Here is a 22,478-nt window from a genome sequence, read left to right as displayed (position 1 = left end):
CGACTGACGTGAGGTTCCATCCTGCCAAGGATGAAGGTGCTGGAGAAGAGCCGCGCCACAGCATCTCAGCGGCTCGTGGAGGCGGGCGCGTAGCATTTCCCAACCTGCTTGGTGAACAAGCTATGCAAACCCCCCAAACCCACAGGTTTGGTTGCCCCCCCAAAACAACAACAAAAAAAAGAAGATAACAAGTCTTCTCCAAGAAGACGGTTATTGCTAAGGTCACATCCAAGGGAAAGAGTTATCATCCAGCCAATGGAATGGAGGTTGTCCTTAGGACTCCCGAGACCACCGGCAAGCGGTCGGCATGTTCCTTGCGCCAGTTTTCAAATGATTAAATTTGATTTTCATTAATATTTTAATTTATTTAATACACCCTGCCATTAATATTTGGTCTATGCTAGCTGCTACTTGCGTTTGTTTAGGCGGGTTATAAACGTGGTTGCTGGGCTCATAAGGTTCTGTAGAGCTGAAGGACCTGGACTCTAATTTTATTAGAAGAATTAAAAAAAAAAAGCAGGAAAAGCCACACAAGTCCTGAAGGAAGGCTGGGGGTGGGTGGGGGTCCATCTATTTTCCCAGTGAACAAGCAACAAACCAAGATGAAACAGCCTCAAACTACACCGGGGGAGGTTTCAAAGTGGATATTAGGGAAAATTTCTTCATGGAAAAGGGTGGCCAAGCATGGGAAGAGGTTGCCCAAGGAGGTGGTGGAGACACCAGACTTGTCCCTGGAGTTGTGTGGGCGCAGCGTTCCAGGGCGTGCTTTGTCCATGGACTTTGCACTCCTGGGTTAAAGGTTGGACTTGATGATCTCAAAGGTCTTTTCCAACCTCAGTGATTCTAATTATTCTACTTTGGTAAGCAGCAATTCTCCAAATTTTAAAACATAGAGGAAAACATCTACCTGTCAAAGCAACGATCCTGAGAAGCAAGGATAAAATTAGGGGACAGCTAAAGAAATAATAATGCAAATTTTAATTTTAGGAGCCTGAATCTTCTGCAGCTAGCGAGTTTGCTGGGGATCTCTCACCATCCCTGTTGCCCACACACCCCAAGTTAAAATTTTCGGGGTGGCACCTGTAGAAATTCGCATTGGGGTTAGAGATCTCAGACCGCAGGGCTGCTCCAGCGCTCGCATCCTGCCTGTGGTATTTTATATTATATTTATATTGCATATGTGGAAGGTATTTATTCCCCTTCCTTGCTCAGATGGAAAACCACCCAGGTTCTCCTTCTGCGCTACAGTAACCTTGTTTTATCTGCAAAACTGCCTCTTCTGTGCCTTTTGTGCACACGCAAGCAGAACCTCACGGCGCTATCAAAATAAGTAACAATAGCGGAGCTTGCTAAGGGAGCGCGTGGCACTAAATTAGTCTGAAGGCTCGTGTCTCAACGAGGAAAAACAAGGTAGCTGCAATTTTAAGATCAAGCCAGATCAGACCTTTTCATCACATCTTTATGCTCACAAACTCAGCTTGAAAAAAAAACCAAAAACAAACCAGGGGCTGTTTCACCCAGTACTCTGTCTTCAAGGATGAAAAAAAAAAAAAACCCGAAAAAAAACCACCCACCACCTTTGTTTGAAGTTTTCATGGATGGAACAGTTTATCTTCCGAATTGTTTCTGGCAGAGAACCCAACCCTGGTATTATGCCGAGTACAAACAGAACAATAGACAAACAAAATCCCAACTGGAATTTAAGGACCTGCACACTTAGACTAAATAAATAGCTGCACTGCTCCAGTAAATCTACGTTACTGCTGTTGTTCTAATTGTACTGATTATCTCTTAAACATCATTTATCTTCTAATAGTATCCTTTGCCAAAAAAAACCCACAAACCCAAAACCAAAAAAGCCCAACCAACAGAAAAAAAAGCGCATGGCACAATAATAATAAAGTAACTCCCTGTGGCTGAGCCAGAGGAGATGACAGCTCAGACCTAAGCTCAACTCCACAAGCTACAGACATCCAAAAAACCTGGGGAGAAGCATTGCTCCGAAAGGCAAAAGCAGCCGCAACCACCGCTGAACGGACCGCAGCCTTGGCAGAGACAAGAAGTCACCCTCTCTCAAGACCCCTGGTGGACCCTGGTAGCCAAAATGCCCCCCGTGAAGTCCAAGACATGGCTTGCACAGGGCTCCTCTCCCATGTACAGGCGACCGTACGTCCAGACGGCTCGCTTGGGATCAAGCCTCCAAAATGCAAAAGCCAGACGTTGGGAAGGAGGCACCAGAGTGGCTTTGCTCCTAAAGCTGCATCTTGGACCCACCGCATGTCACGCACACTGCATTTTTCTTGCGATGGCCAAGAAATTGTCCCTCTGTGGAGCGACGCTTACACATCCCCAGTTCCGAGAGCATCATGTTAAGCATCAGACTACCGAGGGCAAGATGAATTATCTGAATACTGTAATGGGTTCATGATCCTGGCAGCAGAGGATCGTGCAAAGGCCAAAGTGGGACAGAGCGCGTCTATCGCATAATTCTGCGCAGAGAAGCGTCCAAGTCACATCTTTTGACCGACGCAAGGAAAATGTACGCCAGGCGGAGAGGTCACAATTTGCAATCTGTGGCATATAATTACTGCAGCTGAAGAGAGCAAGGATGCGAGCACACGAAGAGGCCAAAGCGACAACCCCAGAGCGCGTGGAGGGTGCTACAGCTGAAGGATGCTCATTAAATGGGAAGAGAGGGGCACGATGCTGTAGGGCTCCGCATGCTGAGCGAGCGTCGCAGACCAGCACCTGGTGGCTCAGACATGACCTGTGCCAAGCAGGTGAGCCCACCAGAAAGCGGTGGGGGCTACTCTGCTCCTTCTCTAGTGGAAAATGACCCCTCAGCTCGCAGCCGGGGGCTAATTTGGGGTTGCAAGTGCTGCTTTAACATGTGAAAAAGCACTATCCAGGCTGCAATCCTATGAAATTACAGTGGAGAGGGCTCATTAAGAGCCCTTTAGCAAGTTCTCCCGCTCTCACATAAATGATTATATCACCTGGAAAAGTGTTAATGAAACCCTTGAAGCAAAATTCTTCTGTTCTCCCAGGCAGAGAAGACGGCGCACGGCATAAACCTGAATCCTTCACCATTTGAGGACAAGGGAGTGTATCAAACCACCTGCAACGACGATGGATGAGAGCCACGTAGGTTCCTGACCACCACCCTCCCCTCCGTGGCACCCCACGAAGCCTGCACTGGGGTGGCACGGTACAACTGAGGTCTTTGCCAAGCACTACCCGCTGGGGTCAAACGGGCTGTCTCAAAACGGAGAGGTTTTGATGAACATCACAAATCTGGCAAGCTACCAAGCTTCTTCTGAATCAAGGTGATGACAAACCGGCACATCATCTGGCTGCCTCTTGGCGCATCGCTGCAGGGCATCGTGGTTTATCCTGGTTCTGCACAGCCCCAAGCGGTTTAAAACCAGCACATTTTAAGTGGGAAGTGAATCAGAAGATGATCCAGGAGGCTGCCCGAGCGTAACCAGACGTGTGCCAAGGTAAGTCTGGGCTCTCGGCTTATGTGTCAGCATCAGCAGCCGCAGCATCCCTCCATGTGGAACGGGGGAGAGGAGCCCTGGAGCGCGGGAAAAGCCACTGCGTGAAGAGAGGGAAGGAAAAAAGAAAAAGAAGGCACCTATGGAAGTCAACACCCCTGTAGGACATTCATCCTGGAGCCAGCAGGATGATACTGCTCCAGCTAGGACAACGAGGTCCTCCCACTCTGAATTCCCAGCAAACCCACCGAGAGCATCTTCAGCGATTCTGTCTCTGCTCAGGCCCAAAACACTCGCTTTGCTCATCTTGCTCCACTTCTGTGGGTGAGCGACACCCCACCATGGGACAACACAATTTCTAGCACATAGAACAAATAAATAATTTTTCCCCCTGATTTACTTTGTTTCCCCTATCCAAGGCTGGATTTTTGGTTAATAATTTAACTATTTTCTTTATAAACGTCACATTTTTACGGTGTGGGGAAATGTGGAATGTGAATATCTGTTCACCAAGCACAATACAAAAGGAATTTTTAAAAAAAAAAAAAAAAAAAAAAGACAAAAAGCTGCTGGGGAAAATTTGTGACTCAAGGCAGCAGTTTTCTTTTCATTCTAAGAAAGGCGAGGGAAGGGCACACCACGCAGAGATGCCAAACATGCTGCCTTGACAAGAACACAAGCTATTTAATCTGAATTACATTCCTCGTAGATTATTCAGACTGCACTTAATCCTCGTGTGACCGCTTCTAATCCCGGTTTCAACGGCTGCAAATCAGGATTAGCCGACTCCAGTCATCTACGACGACCGGCTGCATTTTAATTCCCAACAAAATCATCCACCTGGGGATTTATTTTGCTTTAACTCCCACAAAGTTAAAGCCAATTAGTTAATGCCACAAAGCTGTTGGCTTAAAATGAAGAAAAAAAAAAAAAAAAAAGAAAAAGAAAAAAGATGACCAAGGAAAAGGATCTCTGTGGGAATTGCTGTGGTTTGCCTGGCTGTGAAAGCTGACGCTGCAAAGCGGGACAAGCTTGTGTCCGGAGCAGCAACCATCACCACTTGTGCCAGGGATTCGGAATATGTTCATGGCTTTGACACATGAACCCAGTTTATCCCTGTATTCCCACCTACTCCACGAAAATCCCATATTTTTTCCCCCCATTCCCATGTACCCAATGAAAATCCCATATTTTTTCGCATCTATCCCATGAAAATCCCATATTTCCCCCCCCCATTCCCATCTACCCATGAAAATCCCATATTTTTTCCCCTATTCCCATCTACCCCATGAAAATCCGACGTGGCCACCTGGGCATCGTGGTGCGACACCGAGCCGTTGTGCCGGCAGCCAGGAAAGCTGGCTCTGACACTTCGGGAAGCAAAATCTCCCCTCTTGCTCCACGCATCTCAATGGAAGACCACAAAGGGGGTGACATCTCAAACCCTTGACCAGGTTCACGGGAGACCACCAGGTCCATGAGGCTCCTACCAGCCTCAGGATGTTCTCACAGCTCAAGTTCTCGCTCCCCCACGTATTTTGGGAACTCATGATGGTTCCTTATGCATCCTTCATCGTAAAACCTCTCCTGAAGGAAGGCATGGGGCAACTCTACCATTACCATCAACTACTTTACCTCCTTTTGCCTTTCCAGGGGGTCCAAGAGATGCTTTTTGACTTACCACACTGACCTCCCAAATATTTGGAGGAGGCGCATTGCGCCGTGCCACTGCAAGGCGTCATTGTTTGCTCCCTCCCCTTCTACTAGGGGAAAGCGGCACATTTGCCAACAAAGCCCAGTTCGTGCCAAGTTCCAGCAGCTTCTGCCGCTGACGACGGGCTCTTTGGGTCCCAGGAGGTGATTTCCACTCCCCACCCCTCCCCCACTCGACCTTTGAATTCATCCTGCTCCCAAGGTGAATGAACACACAGAGAGAGGGATGCCGGCGCTGACATTTTGCAGCAATAGCCACACAGATGCCATTAGAGAACACATTGGGAAAAAAAAACCAACAAAAAAACCCCAAAAAACCCACCCCAAACACCCTCCCCCCCAAAAAAACCCCCAAAAACCCACCAAAAAAACCCAAACAACCCCCCCAAAACGCCAAAAAAACCACCCTCCAAAAACAACCCTCAAACCCCTCAACCCCCCCCCAAAACTCTCAAAAATCTCACGCCCCCCCAAAAAACCCAAACCACCAAACCCCTCCAAAACCTCAACCCCCCCAAAACCCAAAACTCCTCCTCCAAAACAAACAAAAAAACCCCAAACGCCAAAACTCTCCCAAAGAAACCACCCAAAACTCTCCCAAAAAACCACCCCCCAAAAAAACCCCCAAACTCAAAAAAAACCCCAACCCCCTCCAAACCCCACCCCCCAAAAAAACCAAAAACCCCTACCCCACAAAAAAACCCAATAAACAACAACCCCATTCCCCCCAAAAAAACCACCCCCCCACCCCCCCAAAATCCCCCAACTCTCACCCAAAAAAACCCTAACCCCCCCCCAAAAGCCCAATACTCCCCCCAAAACAATCACCCCCCCCAAACCCCCCACCCCCCCCCACCCCAACCCCTCCCAAAAAAAACACCGAAAAAAAAACCCCAAACAAACCCAGCCCCCTACCAAAACCCCACAGAGGGGGAGGGGGAGAATATTTGCAAAGGAGAAAAAAAAGAAAAAAAATTTAATCCCTCTAATTCCCTCAGTGGTTTTACGGAGGGATGCAGGTGCAAAACAGAACCACCCAGCACAAACATCTTATTCTGCGAGCTTTTAGTAGTAATAAATAAACACATAAAAAAAAAAAATCCAAAAAAACTCCTTTTCCAGTCTCTTTTTCAGGATTATTTGATAAATTGATGTTTTACAGGGATGATTTTAAAGGTTCGTTTTAACACCACCTAAAAGGCAGCAACAATTGTATTCCACGGCGGTTGCCAGCAAATCGCCTTTTGTAAAAAACTTTGCAAACTGCTGAAAAGAAAAAAAACGAAATTAAAAAAAAAAAAAGAAAGAAAATGAGATCGAGGAATAATGACTATTAGACATGCAAGAAAAATCTGCAGCATCTATCCGGGAAGGCATTACCAGCCTCTTGCTAAATTCAAACATGCTTTGAGATGCAGAATATTTTTAATTTTTTTTTTTTTTTTTTTTTTTTTTTTTTTTTTTTTGTGCAAAAGCTCCCAGACAAAGGCAAAGAAAATGGAAATGGAAAAGCAAACCCGAAAGATAAGGCATGATCTTATCTCTCCGAGCGTTTTAGGGGAGGATTATACTCCAGCAAGTAAAGCGTAATGACGACGGCGACACGGAGTATTTGCACAAGCTTCTCGATACCCCCCGGTTGCCGTGTCCGACCGAATTAGCTGCATCTCAACACCCGGCATCCTCTTGAACCAACCTTATTCTCAAAGTGACAGCCTCCCTGAGATGGTGGTTGGTGAGCCTTGTGCCAAGCCAGGAAAAAGAAGGGAGAAAAAACCCAAAAAATAGAGGAAAAGCAAAATTATGCTGCTTTTCCAGCGGGTTGAGGGTTGCGTGTGGGAAATTCCCTCTGCGGCATTCGGGGGCTGCACGCTGACACGGTGAGGACCCGATTGGATTTATTTGGTCCTAGCACTGCCCTGTTGCTTTACTCCTTCCCTACGCTACTTTTAGAATTATTAATCTTGATTTTCCCGTTATCAATAACCCTTCCCGGGTCCCGGTCGCCACCTTGGCCAAGCAACGTGGCATCTTCCACTTTTCCTGCCTTTGGGAAGTCTTGTGAGCAAAGCCAAGGAGCTGAAGCAGTTGGCCCACAGGGACTGGAAACGCAAGGAAGCACAGGCAGGCTTCCCCAAGCCTCAACCCCGGTTGACCAGGCCACCTCCAGGAGGGGCCACCTCCAAGGGATGCCACCTCCAGGAGAGGCCACCTCCAAGGGACACCACTTCAGGAGATGCAATCTCCAAGAGAGGCCACCTCCGAGGGATGCCACCTCCAGGAGATGCCATCTCCAAGAGAGGCCACCTCCAGGAGAGGCCACCTCCAAGGGGGCCACCTCCAAGGGACACCACTTCAGGAGATGCAATCTCCAAGAGAGGCCACCTCCGAGAGATGCCGCCTCCAGGAGATGCCATCTCCAAGAGAGGCCACCTCCAGGAGAGGCCACCTTCAAGGGATGCCACCTCCAGGAGGGGCCGCCTCCAAGGGAGGCCACCTCAGGAGATGCCACCTCCAAGGGATGCCACCTCCAAGAGACGCCACCCTTAATATTTAATAAGTGTTAAAAGTGTCATCACCTTATTAGCGCTTGGATTTATTTTGCACGGATTTATGTTGCACGGAGTCACAGGACGGGGGAGAAAGGCGCACCAGCATCTCACAAACATCCCATCCCCCATCCCTTCCCCATGCCTCTGCCACCAGGGCGGATTCTTCCAGAAGCATTCCTGCAAAACAGTAGAAAGCCCTGATGTGCTCATGTCTGCTGTGTAGGATTCACCCCACGTCCTTTCCAGGGGAGGGGTGTATTCCTTTGGGAAATAATTCTACCCAGTGCACTCCCCCTGGAGATGTCCTTGCAGACCCTGGGGAACCACAAAAACCCGCTAACTATGCCGGGAGCAGGCACAAAGCAGCAACCAGACCCACATCTATACCAGGCCAACGCCTATTCATCTAAAATAAACCTTTTTCCCAGCTACACGCTGTGTAACCACAGCAAAAAACACTTGAACTATCCACATCTCCACCTGCCCTTCCCCCCACCACCCACGCAAGCCATTTGCGTGTTTATTGCATATTTACATAGCACACCTCAGTGGGATGCTCCCTGGGCCACTGACACGCGTGTCCTTTTGGTCTCCAAGTCTACGCATCCTTGTGTGTGACACCAGACCCAGGTCCACCTCCCCCCCCCTACGCCACTGCCCCTGCAAAAAAGCCGTGATGAAGACACCGCAGCAGAAACATCACCAGGCTTCCAGAGTGCAAAATATTTAATGTATCTAGTTATAAAGTGACCGTGTCTGCTGGTGCCCGTTTTTATCTCCCCTGGTGGCTCTGGGTCTCTGACCGCACGGTCCCAGAGCTGCTTACCTTCTAATAAATCCTTATTTGATATCAAATTTTGCTGAGAAAATGAAATGTGATGATCTTTCGCTTGCTCTAGCCATTTTCAGACAGCAGAATAATGGACACCATCATTTTCAGACCACGCTCTGCTCCCATGGAGCGGTGTGAAGACAACCACAAGGGCTTTCCCTGTAAATTTAGCGCTATCTCCTTCGTTTAGCCTCGTGGCAGCAAGGGAGGTCACTCCCATATGCCTCCCAGTGCTGCCAGTCACCCGTGTGACCCATGCCATTGCCCTGCCACATCCATGAAGCGAAGCACGGATGCTCCAAGGTCTCCAGATAAACGTATGAAGCTCCAAAGATCTGCCTTGATGCTCCGTAGGCGACACGTCCTCCCGGCACCGCAGCAAGTGTAGAAGCCACCCAGGTCCCACACGAGTTTGCAGGGTCTCACGTGTCCATCTACAGCAATCCCATGCATGGAGACCATCACACCAGTGACTTCCACATCCTCCTTCTCCTCCATCCATTGACTTGGAACAACGGGCCAAGTAATTCCCAGCATGTGCCGGAGCACAGAGGCTTTTCCAAAGGACACGAGGACATCCAAGCAGCATTAATTCCTTGCAAACTGGGGTGGGAATAGGGTCTCCTGCAGGACCCCATGTTATCAGAGGCTGGGAACGCTCCTGCATCGGCACAGCCCCACCATCAGAGAAGCCCAAACGGTTTCTGAGCGAGCTGGAAAACATCTACTCCAGGCACAGAGCTGCTCACGCTGCAACGCGCTGAAGTGCAGCGGTGTGAGCAGTGCTCTGCACCCAAGGTTAATTAGTTCTGGCTCTGTCGGGGCTGATTCACCTCCAGCGGCATGCTGACACAGCTGAACTTGACGTTGGGAATAACTCCGAGGGTTCTGCGGTGCAATGCAACCAGCTCCGTTGGCTTTGGGGGCACGTGAACTGTTAAAGCCAACCTCGGCGCCTTCCTCCTCAAGGGAAAGGAGAAGTGCCTGGATGTAGGAAGTTTCCAGACCCCTCCAGGGAAAGATGCTGCCCACTGTAGGCAGCTTCCAGACCCCTCCAGGGAAAGATGCTGCCCACTGTAGGCAGCTTCCAGACCCCTCCAGGGAAAGATGCTGCCCACCCTCTGACTGCCAGAGCTGCTAAGTTCAGCAGCTTATGTAGGACAGCTGCAGATACAGCTAAAAAACCCCAAAACAAGCAAAAAACCACACACACCACCACCCCAAAACACACCCCACATATCCTCCAACCAAAAAACCCCAGCAAAACCCAACCCCAACCCCACCACACACACAACCACATCCCCACAAAGGAAGAAAATAAATAAAAAAAAAAAAAAAAAAAAAAAGGAAAAAGGACACCTCCTCCCCCAAACCAGCAAATCCGAAGCATGCCAAGGACTGTGCTTCTCACTCTTCACAGATGGGGCTGATCTACATTTTAAAGCAAAAACTTCAAACAGATCAAGCCACTGATTCTTGCAGATATTCCCAACAGGCTTTTCTCCTCCGTGCCCTGCCCTGCATCTTCTCCCCTCAGTGCCCTGCATCTTCTCCTCTCCGTGCCCTGCATCCAGCTCCCACTATTCCCATCCTCACCTAAATAAACCGGTCTGAATTCCCCCCTCCAACTTCCAGAGCCCTCCTCGTCACCTCTAGCTCATTTTTAGGTATTTTTCTCTTGCTGCAAAATAATAACCAAGGTGGTTTTGCTAAGCGACAGGTAGCGTAGCGGCATAGAAAGGTACCGCTTTGGCGGCGTTACATCTAAATGTATGTGCATCTACACACACAAAGTAATATACGTAACATCTCTGGCATGAAACACATCTTTAGTTAAATGAAACTTCTAGTTAAACGGAGGAGGAGGAGGAATAGGACCCCTAAATGCCACTGGAACAATTCGCGGTGCCTCCGTCTTTTGCATCCTCCACTTTTCCGCCCATCTCAGCCAAATACTTGCCTGAGATCTGTAAGTTTGCCAAAGAACTCCCTGTCAGCGCTCATAGCTCTGCTAATTAGTAAGGTGTGGGTGCTAAATTGGAAGTTCAGGGGGGAAGAAATTATGAAATTAGCCAACAGGAATGAGCTCGGAAACTGCAGGCAGCCCAGCGCTATTATAGAAATATTCCTAGAAGAGGCATTTTATTTCAGGGAAAAACGAGCTAAGCGTCGATCCGCCGGCACGTTAATGCAGGAAAAGCACCCGATTTCATTTGGTTTTCCCATCCTGGCTTTTTTAATAGCACCACTGATTTCCACTGCCTGGGTATGATTAGTCAGGGGATTGGGGAATCCCCTCTTTTTCTCTGATGGAACATAATTTGCAATTCAGATCTTAGTTACGGTGACTCAAGGAAGAATATTTTCATTAAAAAAAAAAAAAAAAAAAAGCAGCAGAATTGGAGGAAAGAAACAAATCCAAGGCTTCAAAATGAGGGTGAATCAAGCCTCCGCATGCTGCAGGTTGAGATCCTTCAGGCACCATGAAATAGGAGCGGTGTCATGAAGGACCAAAGCCTTGCCAAGCCTTTTAATTGTATTTTTTTAATTTGTATTCCCCCCCTCCCCTCTCTTTAATACAGATAATTTCTGGGCAACATACCCAGCCTAGCAACCCTCTGACCTAGGCAGAGGTCCGTAAAAAAAGAAGCAAAATCCAACAAACTGCACGCCGCTGACATCAGCCACACTAAAATATAAATTTTTGTAATAAATAAATATAATAAAAATACTTAAACTTAAATTATTAAATTATTTAAATAAATTACAAAATTATTTTATAATAAAAATAAATTTTAAAAAAAATATTTCAGGGGTAAAACCTGGCCTGAAGACAAACACTCAGGCCGGTGCTGTGGCAGCCCTGAGCGTTTGATGAAGCACCAAGACAAAACCGAGTTTTTTGGAACACCCCCAAATCTTTACGTGTGGCCGGTCAGCGAGAGAACGGGCGGTTTTAAAGGCTTACTTCCCCCCCTCCCCACCCCCGCCAAAAAAAAGAAAAAGGCGAAGGAAAGCCAGAAGATAAAGAAGCTGCAAGGAAAGGCAACGGCTTTCCCGGTGTTGCACAGCAGCGGTGGGCAAAGGTCCCTCTCCTACATATCGCAACCAACGATGGGTCAAGACCACGGTCAGGAAATAGTCACGCCACGTCTTAAGCAGCCACCACCTCCTCTGCCTTCCCATTCATTCCAGGGATTCATGGATAAGGCCCATTCATTGCATCCCGACAGAGAAATCCTCTGCTCTTACTCATTCTCATGCAAATATCCCTTGGAAATACAAAACCAAGGGGAGCCCTTGTAGCTAGACATCCAGCTCCAGGGCATCCAGCTATTCAAGGGAATTCAAAGGATTACAGAGCTCTGTTTTAGAAGCACTGGCCCTAAAAAAAAAAGAAAAAAAAAAAATCTTACCATTTATTTGCTCATCGGTGCGCTGGCTGTTCAGCTTGCTAAGAAAACATCCACAAATTCAACCTCTATATCCACCTACCCCAAATTCACCTTAAATCAGGGTAATTTACCCACCCTAGACCACACCTTTGATACAAAAAAAAATTTAAAAAATCCCAAACCAAATCATATTACACTAAAAACACACATTTTGGGCTTAATAGAATACAGAAAGCCGGCACTAAGCAGGCACAAGCACAACTTACTGCCGATGACCTGGTTTAGCGTTGCTTACGCACGTTGCATTTCTCGACAGAAAAATAAGGAGAAAAAAATGTGCCACCGCAGCAGAATTGCTCGCTCTATAATAATCTCAGAGTGCCACGCAATAACGCTATTCCAGGATTTCTCTCTGTTGCCGATGGCATAAATAGTACTGGGGAATTCAGCGAAAGGGATCTGCTCTCAGGTGAATTTAAGAGCCTGTAATTTCAGACACAGAAATGGCTTCTAATTACAGTTAGAAAAGGAAGAGCTGTAGAGGGGAGGGAAAAAAAAAAAAAGGAAAAAAGCTAAATAATCTGGCTGCTTTTGCAAGCGCTAAGAGGCGCCGCGCACATCCAAAGGCTGCCATGTGCCTGGTGGGTTTGAAAGGACACGGCCAAACAACGCGCCCACCTTGTCCTCCTCACACTTACAGCTTGTTTCGTGGGAGAGGAGGAGAAAGCGATGCTCTTCTGAATTATCTAGTGATTTTATACAGTAGATGTTGAAGGCTGAAAGCATTTGTAACCTGCTTTGCATGAAGCATGCATGAATCTTGGTGTTTCACGTGGACGTCGACCCTCAAGCATGCTCTCACTAGCACCAAAAAAAAGAAAAAAATCCACCAAACCCACCACACCCACCCAAAACCCCCCAAACAAACTCTTAAATTAATTCCTGATTTAATGGATCATTAGAAGCAACAAAAATAATCAGCCTCAGGTAGGTGGAACAGCCTTCCTCAAGACAGCATGACCCATGGTCCCTTTGATGGGTAGCGCGGAGCTCTACGTACCACCGCTCATCCTACGCATCTCATTGTTCAGCTTAAAAAAATCAAAATATTAAAAAATATTAAAAAATATGGAAGTCATGCTGCTCCAAGAACATTTGTCTAATAATAAAGCGTCCCTGACATGCCACCAGAACCCCTCACAACACCCCTGCTGTTTCCAGCACGTTGATCACGAGGGGAAGCCGTGCCCTCTTCACACCCAGGTTTTTTTCCACACGTTGATGTGTTTGAGCAGGACAGACGGCAGCTCCAGCATGGCTATTTCCAAACCCGTAAGAACATCACCCGGGGCATCCATGCCAGGAGCTGTGTTTCTTCCCAGCTGGAAGAGAAGAACGATTCCATATCTCAAGTCTTTTGTGGTGGTGGGGTGGAGGGAGCAGAAAGGAACAGGTCCGTGGTTTACAACCACAAAGAAAAGGGGATACGCGGTTGTTTGAGTCCGCCGTTTTTCCCAGCAAGGAAATCCCTGTAAAGCCCCCGGTGGAGGGAGGCTCCCAAGGGATGCTCAGCTGCTTTGCAACCACCCCGGACCTCCTGCCAAGTCGCGGTGGCTTTTCCTCACAGGGTCTTCTCCAGGAGAACAACTGGCATTGCTTCCAGGCACAACCAGGCAGCAGATTCAAGGCTTGCAGGGGATAACTAGCTGGTGCCAAATGCAATTTTCTCAGCTTTTTTTTTTTTTTTTTTTTTTTTCAGGTTTAATAGATACACGGGGCAGGGCTGGTGCTCAGAGCAAGCTGAGTTTTACGTACGCCTACATGTGGTGTTCCGCCGACAGGTCAGGGCTCACACTCCCCGTATCGCACATCTCAAGGACATGACCCAGCTTCCCAGCAGGACCCACCAGCTGTGGTTGGGGCAGCCCTAGCCCCATCCAGCGCCCTGCTTGGGGACACCGTCACACCAGGTTGAGCTGATGGTCATGTAGTGACACGACCTCCCGTCCAGACTTGGCTGGTGACCAGCACGGACAGGCAAACGCGCTGCAAAAAACACCGTTTCTCATCATTATTTATGATGCAGAAGTAAAACACTGCTGTTTTCACAGCTATCCTCAGAATCACTTTGGTTGGAACGGGACCTCCAAAGGTCACCTAGCCCAACCCCCGAATCGTGCTTCTCCCTTGGCTTCGTGACCTGAAGCGGTAGGCTAAGTCCAAACCGTTTTCAAAGATGGTAAAATGAGAAATAAAAAAAAAAAAAAGCCCTTTCTGAACATAAAGGTCATCTGGCAAGAGAATGTAAGCAAGCCAGCAACAGAGAGACCTCAGCGTGGACATGGAAGGTCATCTCCCAGTATGAAAGCCACCCTGCACCTTCCAGCTCTATCTTACATCTATATATATCTATATATACATACACACACAAGCCAAAGCAAAATTTGCATCACCATTTTGCTGGCACATACAGAAGATGTTTTCCAGGCACTACGAACAGAAAGACACCAATTCCCACACAAACCTTCCTCCCTGATGCATCTCGAGACGCGTGTCTCCGCTCCGACGCGTGCTCCGCGTACTGTTTGCCCACCGTGCTGAGAGAGATTCGCCTGCGCTTGAAATCAAGTTGCTGACTTGGCGAAAAACGGGCCCCGGAAGATATTTTCCGATCAATACACATTATTTTCATCACAGCCAGGGCTCTTAGTGTTCATCTCAGAAAATAAATAGGCAAATACGCTTCCAAAATACAAAGCGTAGCCATCTAAGGGTTGATTCCACCTCCCATTAGATTAAAAAAAAAATTAAAAAAAAATATATATATCCAAAAACCCACGTCAGCAACATGGGCACAAGCTATTAACTCTTTTAGTCTAGCAATTTAAAATCTTTTTTTATACGCTGCCTCTCTCCCTCCCTCCCACCTCCTATTGCTTCCCCTCCTCCCCGCACCTCCAGAACTTCCCGAAGTCCAAAGACAAGCGCTAAGGTCAATGCTACCCGCACCCTTAGAAATACCAAATTCGTGATGTGCACAAGGACCAGAACCCACTCAGAAACCACTGAGATCTCCAGCACAGAGGAGAGTCACGAATTCAGGTACAATTGTCGTGATAAAGGTAAGGAGCACGCGAAGGCAGCGCAAAAACCCTCCTTTCAAGACGCCACGCGAAGGGTATGCGTGCGAGCCGAGACAATAACAAGCTGCTAACGCTGGGCAAGACAAGTTTTTGTCAAGCTTCCCACTTTCCTGCTACAAAAGCCTGGCTGAAGCCAGCTGGATATCACCGAGCATCCATAAGGATATTAATAATTCAGCTTTGAGTAAGCGAAAGCACCAGCGGCCGCGAAAGGAGGGGAGGCTTGCTCGTTGCCGGATTGCACTCAGTGCATGTGACAGGGCTCAGCAGAGGTTCAGTGATCCTTGAAATTTGTCTGGAAGCGCGATTGTTACCGATTAGAAAAGAATATGCACGTATTTCAAAGACGCTCCGCTTCACGGCAAACTCCTGTCACTTTGCAGCTAAGTGTCGCCAGTTTTCCCAGACTAATTGCCCTCTTCAAAAAGGACGCAGAGCTTAGCATTGGATCAGAGAAGTGGAGATCCTCTTTGTCATCAAAAAAAAAAAAAAAAAAAAAAAAAAAAAAATCAGTGTAGCTTCTCTTTTGAAATTACAAAGAATTTTCCTTTGTCCGGTATTTCGTACTGCAAGAAAATTCCCTTTATTCAATCCATAGAAACGTTTCCTCTGTTACGTGAGTGAAAAAATCTTTCATGCAGGTGACAATGATCCCACCCACACACACATTTTCTAAAATAAGTTCCATGAGGAACATCTGTCACGTCTCTCTGCCCCAGGCTGGCAACCAACACTTGGCGGGGAATCCTGATATCCCGATTTGGGATCGGCGCACAGCGTAGCTAAAGCCAAACCATGAAACCCAAGGGCAGGCGCTCACTTTGCAACGATCTATCAAAAATCTGTTTTGTTTTTTTTTTTAACTCCCTCGACAGGACAAGCAACAAGGAGCCCGTCCCAGAAGAGAGGGCAACTGCAGCAGCAGGAGCAACGAGGGGCAATCCAGTTGCAACCAAGTGATGCTCAAGCAGGGAATAAAACACTCCTTGGCCCACAGGTTCGTTTCAAACATCATCACCTAAAACTCCTCTGCGGTGAGGGGTCAGTTAAGATCTCGCGCTTTCATATCTTGCAGATGTAGTAAGAAAGGTTCAGCTTTTGTCCACCCACCTCCTACATCATCCCAAGACTCCAACCAAACAAGGTGCCAACCCTAAAAGCCACCTGCATCACCCTCATCGGAGCGTCCAGCGGCTCCTTGCAGCATCCTCAACCTGGGTGCACAGAAATTATTGGGGGGAAAAAATAATGTATCTCTCTCCAGTCATTGAATACCTAATTATTTCAAGTAGACTGTATATATATATAATTTTTTTTTTCACAAAGGAGGGAGTAACCTGATCAGCCCATTGTACCGACGGGCCAAGAAGCTGTCACCGTGCCATTTCATTGACAGTCTGCAGGAAAACCCACTCCAAACGCCCACCACCAGAACTGGTGAGTAGAAACTGGTTGAAAGAGATGGGAAAACTAGAAGTTCCCTACCTAGTTGTTGGGTTATTTTTTTGGCACCTTCTCATGAAAAAGAAGCTTTTGCCCGAAAGAAAAAAATTTTTTTAAAAATGCAGGTGTTAGGACAGGGGAGATTTTTTGGGTAAATTCCATTTTGGAAAAAAAAGAAAAAAAAAAGGGTTTGTTTTTCAGGCCAGCTGGAGGGTTAACATGCTGCTAACCAACCTAACCATTTCCCCAACAACAACAACAACCACCCCACATTTGAAGCAACACCAAGAACTCTGCAGCGCACAACCACCCGCCCCGACCTGCACGTGCAAACAGTGTGAGACAACCCACTGGCAGCGCCGCCGCCCTAACGATGCCCGTAACTCATTAAGCCCACACCTGCCACCTCCAAGTAGGACGTTACCTCCCGTCCTCAATGCTCCACTTATTTCCGACGGAAGATTTCGAACAAAAGCATCGGTGACCCCAGCTACGGCGATGGGGGGCTTTCTTCAGCCGTCCCTTGCACCGCTGCAAGCCTTGGGTTATAACAATAATGTGGCTGCTGGTTAAAAAAAAAACAAAACAAAAAAAAACCCCAAAACCCACAAACATCCTGGCAGCTCAGATTTACCAGCCCCAGCAGCACCAGCATAAAAACCAGGTAAGGAATAAGATTTATTCCCCCCGGGAAAGCGTGGGTCCAGTGTGCAGCATCTCCATTCCCACGTGCGCATGGCGGAAAGCAGGCGCAGAACGAGCCCTCTCGCGGCAGCGCATCGGAGAAAAAATCCTCCAGCATCAGACAAGCCGGCAGGCAGCGGAGAGAAAATGCTGCACTGCCTGTGGTGAGGCAGGCGAGCTCAGAGTCGCCTGGGTTACCAACCTGGAAAATCATACAGAAGGTTGAAAAAAATATAATCTCTTCTTAAATCATGTAAAAAGGGGGGGGGGGGGGGGGGGGGGGGGGGATAATGGCCATCTGCCCGTTAATTATCATCATCATCATCCAGGCACACTAAAAAGCAGAGTGTTGAGTGCAACCTCTCTCTACTGCTGCTTTATCTTTATATATATATTAAAAAAACCAAAACCAAACAAACAATGAACTACAGAAGGTATTTTTAAGTTTAAGGTTTCAAAAGAGAGTAAGCACTCTGCGTGCTTCACAGTGAGAGTTTTTACCGTAGCAGCAGAAGAAATATAAATATATGTATAAATCCAGCTACCATAGGAGATGTGGGGGCTCTTTTAGAGCAAACCCCTTTGCTAAAACACAACCCCATTTGCAAATTTTCTGTGTAGCGAGGCCCCCAGCCCGGAGGAGATGCCCCCCCCACCTTGCTCCAGCAAACTCAGCCCAGCTCGGCGCAGCTTTTTCGGTGGCAGAGAGTCACCTCGGTCAATGACAACACTGTCACCCTTGCCGGGGACGCTACACGCGACGGCAGCGCCCGTCGCGCCCCTGCCAGAGCCAAGGAGCCTGGAGGGTTGGGGTGGAAGGGTGGAACACACGTTGGGGGGTTAACACCGGTTGCCGTCGCCAGCTCGCCGCAGCCTTTGCACCCCTCTGAAAGGGCACACCGTGCTCAGCACCCTGAGAAAAAAACGGGTGGCCACCCCAGCAGCGGGACGGTGCCATCCAGGCACCCCCTTCCAGCAGTGAAGAAGGGGAAGGAAAATTAAAAAAAATAAAATTAAACACCGACGAAGAGCGAGGTGAAAGCATCGGTGACCATTATTTCAATGCCTCCCAACTCCCCGCGAGGAAGCCCGTGCCCTGGAAAAACCCGCTCCAGCCAGGCGTGCCGCAGATGCCGGGGATGGATGCGGGTACCGCGGGGGGCTGGCGCCCACCTCCCCCTCTCCCCCTCCGTGGGGCGAAGCGCGACAACCCCAACGCGGCTGCGGAAGGCGCATCCGACGATGACACTGCAATTTATCAAACGGGGAGGAGGAGGAGAAAAAATAATAATAATAATTATAATAATAAGGGATGAAAGCACAGCTGCGGGCCGGTTGCCACCACCTGGGTCTCGCCCTGCCCGGCGCTGGCCGCAGGACATCAGGGCGCCGGTGATGCTGGGATGCTGCTGGGGGGATGCTGGGGGGATCCTGGGGGCATGGTGGGGCCGGTGATGCTGGGATGCTGCTGAGGGGACGTTGGGGCCGGTGATGCTGGGATGCTGTTGGGGTGATGCTGGGATGCTGCTGGGGGGATGCTGGGGGGGGAGATGCTTTTGGTGGGATACTGGGGGGACGCTGAGATGCTGCTGGGGGGATGCTAGGATACAGCGGGACGCCAGGGGAGCGCGGGGGAGCCGGCGCCCTCCTCTCCCCATCGATCCCCCCCCTTCGCACCGCGGCGACCCCCCCAAACCCCCCTCCCCCCGCGACCCCCCCCATCTCACCTCTCCCCCGGCGAGCCTAGAGGGGCGGCGCGCCCCGCCGCGCTCCGGCCGAGCCCCCGCCGCCCATGGCCGGGGCCGCCCCCGCTCCGCCGTCCCCCGGCGGAGCAACCGCGCCCGCGGAGCCACCCGCGGAGCCGGCGGAGCCGGGCAGAGCCGCTGCCGCAGGGGCCGCCCCGCCCCGGCTCCGCGCAGCGGCGGCAGCGGAGGAGGAGGAGGAGGAGGAGGAGGAAGCGGGGGGGGGGGCGGGGGGGAGGCGGCCCCGCCCCACGGGCGCAGCCCCTGTGCGGCTGCAGCCCCTCCCGCTCAGTACCGGGGGGGTGGGACCGGGGAGGGGGGGAGTGGGACCCACTGGTACCCCCGAGCATCCCTTTCCGGCCGGTGGCGCGGAGCTGCATCCCCCGGGGGTGCGCAGCCTGCAGCTGAGGGATTAGAGTTGTGCGTTAATTGCTTGTTAATTACAAGGTGCTGGCCGGTGCGGGTATTTAAATACAAAAAAAAAAAAAAAAAAAAAAAAAAGGAAATAAAAGCTCAAAGCGGGGTTAAGTGCCTTCCTTTGGTACCGGTGATGCCTGGGTGAGGCTGGGGGGGAGTGGGGGGGGCAGAGGTCCGTCTTTTTTCCAGAGGGATCCGAGGGGGAACAGCCTCAGACTGCACCAGAGGAGGATTAGGTGGGATATTTAGGAAAAAAATCTGAAAAAAAAAAAAGGGGTTTTGAGCACTGGAACTGGCTGCCCAGGGGAATGGGGGGGTCCCCATCCCGGGCAGGGATTTAAAAATATATAGATGCGGCGTTAAGGGATGCGCTTTAGTGGTAGATGTGGCAGAATTGGGTTAAGGGTTGGGCTTGGGGACCTTAAAGGTCTTTTCCAACCCAAACGCTCCTAATTTCCTCGTCTGGTCCAGACCTGAGACCCCCCCCAGGTCATCTCATGGGCTTCAAAGGGCCAAACTGGCTCAGGCTGTGATTTACACCTTGCATTAGGTCACGGTGGGCTGGTTGGAGCGTCCTGGTGTGGTTTGTGGTTTATGGAAGTTGAGGAGTGCGTGGATGCGGCCAGGTGGTCCATAGGGCTGGCAGCACGATGCTGAGTGGACCCCCCCCCCCCCCGGTGTGCAGCGTCGCTGCTCTTCTGCTCAGCCTCTGGTAGCGAGAAATCACCTCCCATCCTCACGGGTGTAAAATGTGGGCATAGGCAGTGAAATCCATGGAAGCAAGGAAAAAAAAGGGGGAGGGAAAAAAAAAGAAAAGAAAACCTTGCAAAATCCTTCCCTCGTGGAATGTTTAGCCAAAACAACAACAAACTCTCCAAATCCTTACTTCACCCCACAGGATTTTGAAGCGTGATGGACGGGGAGACCGTGTGTTTTGGGTTTTTTTTCTTTGTTTTATGGTAGCACCTTGTCCGCTGGCGTGGCCTGTGGCTCATTTACTAAATAACTTCATTAGAGGAATCCAACCGGCGGTGGAACGACTCCATCGCTGCCCTGTAGACGGTTTGGGGAATGAAACCATTGCTGTCTCGCTGCTCTCCCATGACTCACGTCTTGATAATACCCAGTACAAAAAAAAATAAAAATAAATCTGGAGATGTGATTCACGCTCCTGAGGAGGCCGGAGTAGGGCAGGCTATTGTATTTACAATGAGTAGCATCTTCCCCTTTGCGATGAGAGGTAGCTGTGTGCTCGCACATCAACGGGTTTTTTTTCCACGTAGAGATGCTAATGACTCTAATCTGTGTATGCATGATGTTAATAACTGCGCAGGGGATGCAGCTTCGGGCTGAGATGAGAAGTCCCCCGGCATGCATGGAGGAAAACTGGGTCTGAGTCTTCTCCTGTTTGGAGAACGCGTGTTGTATCTGATTAAGTCGTGGCAGCAAGTGATTTTTCTAGTTTCTGTGTTGAAGATTCCAGAGCACGAAGGGGCTTGTGCCTCCGTCTCCTCCTTCCTGCAGCGACCCTCCGCTGATCGCCTCCATCCAGCATTTTACAGTGAGTTTTAAGCCGCTTTACAGGCTCTTTTAGCAATTCTTTAATAAATTCTGAAGGAATTTGCCAGTGGGGAGGTGAGGGTACAGCGGGTGGGTCAAGAAGTTGAAATTGTTGGGTTTTGTTTCCCCTCTCTTGATAAATTTTTCCCATCCAGTAAGAGACTTCTGGGTTACTAGACTTCTGCAGCCTGACAATCTTTTAATTATTATTATTATTATTTATTTATGTTGTTGTCTTTTAACGATGGCATTAGGATCACATTCTGGCTTCTCTGGGAATAGCCCACCACTCTGCGCGTTATTCGTGTGTTAACAAGGGGTAAGGAGCCTTCCCTTTCCTCTGTCTCCCTCTGATGCTCAGGGAACTTCTCCTGCTCCATCTCCAGCTGTCTCAGGGACTTTGTAGCCCACCTGGGTACGAGTATTTTCGCCTCCAAGGACCAGAATCGATGCTAGAGCAGTGCACTTAACTGGGCATCCTTTAAAGATGCTCCTCAGCCGCTGCTCTACCCATCTTCTCGTTCCCAGGAGGGGAATTTTACATGAGGCATCGCATGCTCCCAAGGCTGAGGTGGTTTTCACGACTCTACCCTTGGCCATCCCATGGGAATCCAGGCCAGGGATGCTCAGTCTTGGTTTGCATCGGGTATAAGCATCAGGAGCCAAGGTGGTTTCTCCCAAAATTTTCATGAGGAGGGCTGTGCACGATCGTGCAGCAGCTCTGGGACAAGGAATTTCTGTTTGCTGTTAATCTACAGCTTGAAACACCGGTATGGGGCAACAACAGCTTGGCTGCCACCCAGGGCTCTTGGTTGCCCTCCCTTTTTTTTAAGTACTTTGCTCTAGTTTTCCAACTTTTCACTAAATTGGCGGTGTATCTGCCATGCTGGGGCATCTCATCATGAGGAGTAGCTGCGGTGGAGGACCCCGCGCGTAATTAACGCCAGAGCGATTTCCATTGGCTCTGTCACTCTCTGCAGGACCTGACAAACTAAATGATGTCAGCTGGGATAACAAATACAAATGCCAGAGAAAATGAGCGCGCTGCCTGTTGAGGAGCCGCAAAACCCATCTTTCTGGAGGGCTGGGGGAATCGGATAAGGAGGGAAGGGGGCTGGTTTCCAGCCTCTCAGCGGAAAGGACCAGGCAGTTAGAGTTTGGTGAACCCTTCCTGAGGTCAGGACCACCAGGTGTTCTGTCTCGACGGAGCAACCCATTCCTCGGGTGGAAATCCAGATTACGACAGCAGGCGTGGCAGTGGAGATATAAGGCATATCTTCATAATGGGAAGGGGCTGGGGGACAGTCAGAATCATTTGTACCCTACGAATTTTCTTCCTGACCTGTTCTGGAAGCGGAAGGTTTCCAGCGCGTGTGGAGTTGGCCTGCAGTGGCCCTTGCTAGCCGCCTTCTCCGCATTGTTGGGTGAGGAGCAATGTGAGTTGGTGACCACCCAAGGTGGCGCTTCCTGGAGGGGACCCTTGGGAATGGTTTTGAGCTT

At 49.4% G+C, this 22,478-nt stretch overlaps 1 protein-coding gene across 3 annotated transcripts in view; it reads right to left on the bottom strand.

Annotated features, from left to right (window-relative positions):
• LOC130143294 (leucine-rich repeat and fibronectin type III domain-containing protein 1-like protein) overlaps positions 1-19,169 on the bottom strand; it is a 53,184-nt gene extending 34,015 nt beyond the window's left edge. For all 3 annotated transcript variants that reach the window (XM_056325998.1, XM_056325997.1, XM_056325999.1), the window contains exon 1: positions 18,987-19,169. The gene's annotated coding sequence lies outside the window, so the exon portion shown is untranslated. The remainder of the gene's footprint in view (positions 1-18,986) is intronic.
• Positions 19,170-22,478: the final 3,309 nt, after the last annotated feature.

This window comes from Falco biarmicus, assembly GCF_023638135.1.
Source record: "Falco biarmicus isolate bFalBia1 chromosome 22 unlocalized genomic scaffold, bFalBia1.pri SUPER_22_unloc_1, whole genome shotgun sequence".
In the NCBI taxonomy this organism is placed as follows: domain Eukaryota; kingdom Metazoa; phylum Chordata; class Aves; order Falconiformes; family Falconidae; genus Falco; species Falco biarmicus.
This window is presented reverse-complemented; position numbering and strand designations above follow the sequence as displayed.